Source organism: Rhineura floridana, chromosome 11 (genome assembly GCF_030035675.1).
Source record: "Rhineura floridana isolate rRhiFlo1 chromosome 11, rRhiFlo1.hap2, whole genome shotgun sequence".
In the NCBI taxonomy this organism is placed as follows: domain Eukaryota; kingdom Metazoa; phylum Chordata; class Lepidosauria; order Squamata; family Rhineuridae; genus Rhineura; species Rhineura floridana.
The window spans coordinates 70,303,081-70,308,519 of record NC_084490.1 but is presented as its reverse complement, the minus strand read 5'-3'; positions in this window follow the sequence as shown (position 1 = coordinate 70,308,519).

Here is a 5,439-nt window from a genome sequence, read left to right as displayed (position 1 = left end):
TAATAATATTTAATTTGTGTGTCGCCTATCTGGCAGATAGCCACTCTAGGCGATGTACATTAAAATGGGATAAAATACAATAGTATCAAATGCAGTCACATTAATCTCAATAAATAAAATACTGGACAGTCATCAGTACATTTATAAAAACATTTACATATACAGCATATAATAAATGACAATCCCCAGAAGAGGAGCAGACTGTTAAACTACTCTGGCCACTGGAGCTCTGTTAGGGGAATAGGAGTCTCCTAACAGCTCTCAACACTTCCACAAACTACACTTCCCAGGATTCTATGGGGGAAGCCATGACTGTTTAAAGTAGAACAAATGTCTGCCATGGGTGTGGTCCCTTAATTAGCCAAGGCAAATAGCTGTTAGTCTGGCTTTTAGAACACTGACAGTTGGTTCTTACTGAGCATGCCTGATACTATCATTCAGTTCAATGCAAAATTTCTTAAATTAATTAAAAATCAGCCAGGCATTTTGTTAACTTTTAAACTGCAGAAGATGAAGGTCAGAGTATGGGGCAAGGTCAGTAACAGGATTACAGGAACTCTGTGAATGTGGCTGGTTTTTAATTAATTTCAATAAATTATGAGACCACTGACAGTCTGAAGTCCAACAGGCGTGTGGATTTTTTCTCTTTTTACATTTTGAACTCTAGATTCTCTCAGTGTTGTGCGTATCACCATGAAAACTTAGAGGGTTGTTAAGCAAATTTCTGAATTCAGGACTATACATTTTGTAAGATTTTGTTTTGAAATGAGCTAATGGGAAGCAGGAATTCTTAAACTGCAAGGGTTTATTAGTGAATTTTATTTGTATGTAAGCTACCTTGGGCTTCCTTATGGATCAAAAAGTTATATATAAATAAATAAATCGTAGCAGCATTAGAAGAGCTGTGTGAGCAGGTTAGAAGAACTGGAAAGATGAGGGAGTCCACAGGGGGGTTGGAGCAAGTGTTGGAATCTATTTGTGGCACTATCCTGAATAGTAGGTGTACTACTCGTAACAAGCAACAATAAGAGTCACATGATGACACATTGAACATTTAACAGACATAAATTTTATAATATTTATTGATAAATCACCTAATATTTAAAGGAAAGGATTGAATTTAGAAGTTAAAGGCTGTAAGTCTATATTCACATTCACTTCAGGAGTAAGCCCCATTAAACTCAGTGGGACTCACTTCTGGGTAAACATGGGTAGGATTGGACTGGACTGTGAGCAGACACAGAGGCAAACTCCCCTCCCTTTCTCTGCCCCCCCCCTGTTTCTTTTAAGGGGCTGGAATCCTAATGCTTCTTACCTGGCAGTAAGTCCCACCAAACTGAATGGGATTTACTTTAGAGTAGGCATGGGGTTAGGATTGTCCTTTAACAATGTAAACAGTCCTTGCCTAGCTCTAGCTTCTCTGGCAGAACACTTGCTTTTTTTAGGCAATCCTAACTCCACTTACCTGTGAGTAAGCCGCATTGAACTCAGTGAGACTTACTTTTGAGTAATGTTTGTAGAATTATATTGTGAGCCCTCAGAATCTCTGCCCTCTCTCTTCACTCGCTTTCTGATTGCTCCTTCCTTCTGCCCTTCTCTCAAGATAGCAGTTTTCACTCGCCTGAGCCCACAAGAGGCTTAAACTCCATTTAAGTTTGTAAAACAAATTTATTTTTTAAACCTAGCTCTAGCTTCCTGACAAATGTCAGCTCTACACTGCGTCAGCAGTGCCGGTGGGGGGCTGGAAATTCCTGGGTGGTTGGCAGGGAAGCAAAGTCCTTAGCCGGCAGTCTGGTCATAAATCTGCCAGGTCTAGGAGGAGGGGAGCTGATAAGGGCCAGGCCTATCCGAAGCGTACTTGCCGAGTCAGAAGTCCAGAAGCGAGGTCAGTGGAGGTCCGGGATCAATTGCCAAGGAGATCAGTCAAAGAGATGCCGCAGGGAAACTAGGTCTACACAAAGCCACGCCTGACGTTGCAGTCAGCAACAGGCTGCAGCCAAGGTGTGCCTTATAAAGAGCAGGATGGACAGCAGGTGTGAGCCCTCAGCGTTTGGGCCTTAAGGAGACAGGCCTGCCTCTCTTCTGCCTGACCTTCTGCTGTCTACGTTCTGCAGGTGAGGGGGGAGTATCCTGTTCACTGTCTGTGTCTGGCTGCAGGGCCTCTGCTGTCCCTGGGGTGCTCTGCAGCTGAGGGGCAGAAGGAGCTGGATTCTCAGGAGGCTCCTCCATGTCTCCTGCTGCTCCTGGGTCTGCTGCTGTTACTCCCGAGTCATCCTCATCTGAGGAGACCTCTGACGGGGCCATGACAACAAGTCTCTCACATTTTTAGTCACTCCATTTACCTGGGAGTAAGCCCCACTGCACTCAGTGGGATTTACTTCTGAATAGACTTTTTTAAAATTGCAGTGAGTCCTTCAAAGCTCCCCCCCCCCCGTTTTCTGCCTCTTTCCTTCCCTCAAGCTCATTCGTTGCTTCAGGCTGGTCTCCCTTCCCTTCCCTTCCCTCCATTTTGTGGCTCCAGCAATTGATGTTTCCTTGAGCCCATTTCTGATTGGCGGCTGCTGCTGCTGCTAGAACGAAGGCTCAGGCTGTCCCCCGGGAGAAAAACTAATTGCTCACAATCAGCTCCACATGGACAGCATGCAGGGAGAATCACCACGTGAGCAGAAGACGTCTTTTTTCAGGGTACCTGTACACGTGGTGATTGTTGAAATCACCACGTGTAGACTCTAGGGCAGAGCTTGGAAAAGTTACTTTTTTGAACTACAACTCCCATCAGCCAAATCCAGTGGCCATGCTGGCTGAGGCTGATGGGAGTTGTAGTTCAAAAAAGTAACTTTTCCAAGCTGTGCTCTAGGGATATTCACACATTCTCTGTACCCAGGTAGAAGCCCCCTGTACCTGGGTACAGCTGCTCGTGAGAAAGAGTGTACACTTGGTGACTTCAAAAATCACCACGTGTACAGGTACCTTGAAAAAAGCCGTCTTCTGCTCACATGGTGATTCTCCTTACATGCTGTCCCCGTGGAGCTGATCGTGAGCAATCAGTTTTTCTCCCTGGGGACAGCCTGAGCCTTGTATCAGCAGCAGCAGCAACAGCCAATCAGAAATGGGCTGAAGAAAAACATCAGTTGCTGGAGCCATGGAGAGGGAAAGAAGACTAAAGCTAAAATGAAGGCAAGTGCAAGGAAGAGGAAAGGGAGACCAGCCTGAAGCAACGAAAGAGCTTGAGGGAAGGGAAGAGGCAAAAAACGGGGGGGGGGAGCTTTGAAGGACTCTCTGCAATTTTTAAAAGGTCTACTCAGAAGAAAGTCCCATTGAGTGCAGTGCTTCTGTGTGCTGGCAATGAGTGAGCTTGAAGAAAGGACAGAGGAAAAAAATGGAGAGGAGAGAGCTTTGCAGGATTCACATTTGAATTTTAAAAATGTCTACTCAGAAGTAAATCCCACTGAGTTCAATGGGGCTTACTCACAGGTAAGTGGAGTTAGGATTGCCTAAAAAAAGCAAGTGTTCTGCCAGAGAAGCTAGAGCTAGGCAAGGACTGTTTACATTGTTAAAGGACAATCCTAACCCCATGCCTACTCTAAAGTAAATCCCATTCAGTTTGGTGGGACTTACTGCCAGGTAAGAAGCATTAGGATTCCAGCCCCTTAAAAGAAACGGGGGGGGCAGAGAAAGGGAGGGGAGTTTGCCTCTGTGTCTGCTCACAGTCCAGTCCAGTCCTAGCCATGTTTACCCAGAAGTGAGTCCCACTGAGTTTAATGGGGCTTACTCCTGAAGTGAATGTGAATATAGACTTACAGCCTTTAACTTCTAAATTCAATCCTTTCCTTTAAATATTAGGTGATTTATCAATAAATATTATAAAATTTATGTCTGTTAAATGTTCAGTGTGTCATCACGTGACTCTTATTGTTGCTTGTTACGAGTAGTACACCTACTATTCAGGATAGTGCCACAAATAGATTCCAAAAGTTGCTCCAACCCCCCTGTGCAGGTAATGAATAATAGCTGCTATCACAACTGCAATAATAAAATAACTTAATGGCTAGGTAACACATTGCTCAGAAATGATAGTTATCAATAAATAATAGAAATGTTGGGTAATAGCTATCCCTTGTATCTTAACAACATAATCCCAAGCAGGTTTATCGAAAGTAACTCACAGTTCACTGAAGCTTACTCTCAAGTAATTGTGCAAAGGATTGTAGCCTTAATCTTATTTAATGCCTTATTTCCTTTACGTCTCAACTTTCTTGCAAAGAGCTCAGTGTGGCATACGTAGTCCTGCACCTCTCAAATATATCCTCAGAACAGCCCTATGAGGTAGTTTAGGCTGAGAAGGTGACTAGCCCAGAAGTCACCCAGTGAGTTTCATGGCTGAATGAGGGTTTGAATCCAGGTCTCCCAGGCCCTAGCCCAGGACTCTTATCACTACACCACACTGGCTTTTGCAGAACTTGTACACTACAGTACCTTTATAAATCCAATATAAATTACCCTTTATACTTCTCTTCCTTGGTCTTTTAAAACCTATTGAAATCATTGGTAAGGTAAATTCTGTTGTGTGCTTTCTATTTCCTCTTAAAGGTCAATAAGAGAAATTTATCAAGACTCTTCCAATAATTTGATGACATAGGTCAGCAGGGATACATGGGGGGGGGGAGAATGGCAGTGGCACAGAGATGGCAAGGTTGGGGGTACTTTGGTGGAATGCAGCACAAGCTTGCAGGTGTGTGCCCACGTGCTGCAGGATGGTGGTGTCACCTGCTCTGAACTTGCAGGCACCTTGTCTCATTCAGTGAGTGGCAATGCTGCCATTACTGAGAGAACACTGCTATTGCAGAGTCTGGGATCCACCCTGCGTTTTGCTAAAACCTCAAGAACCACCAACTGCAGCCAGCTGTAAAAGACATAAGTCTAGTATGAAAGAACATGGTGTCTGAGAAGCTGCTGAGCACAGGGTTATCAGAACTGAGATGAGCTCACAGTCTTTCCACACATAGATCTATTCCTACTTTCCACAAATATTCTTAATTTCAGTTGTCAAATTTCAAAACAGATGTGTGTCCTTTTGTTGCTATTAAACAACTGGAAGCCAGAAGCGCTTGCCAATTAACTACAAATCTCCCAGGGATCTACCAATAGATTACAGTCTATCTTCTGGCCATCCCTGCACTAAATCATTTGTATGGGCACAGACCTACCTTGCAGGGTTGTTGTAGCATGGTTCAAAGGAGTGCTTGCAAGAATGAAACTACAATAGCAGAGGTAAGACTCTTCAAAACATTGACAAAGAAGGCATTCTCAAAAAAGCAATGTCACCTTTCTACTGTGTATCCAGAAATTGAGAAGAGAAAAATTGTGGATCTGCTCATCTCTGTGCAGCTCTTACCTTTTATGTCAAGTGTTGTGCATCAAAATTAGACACACCTGATG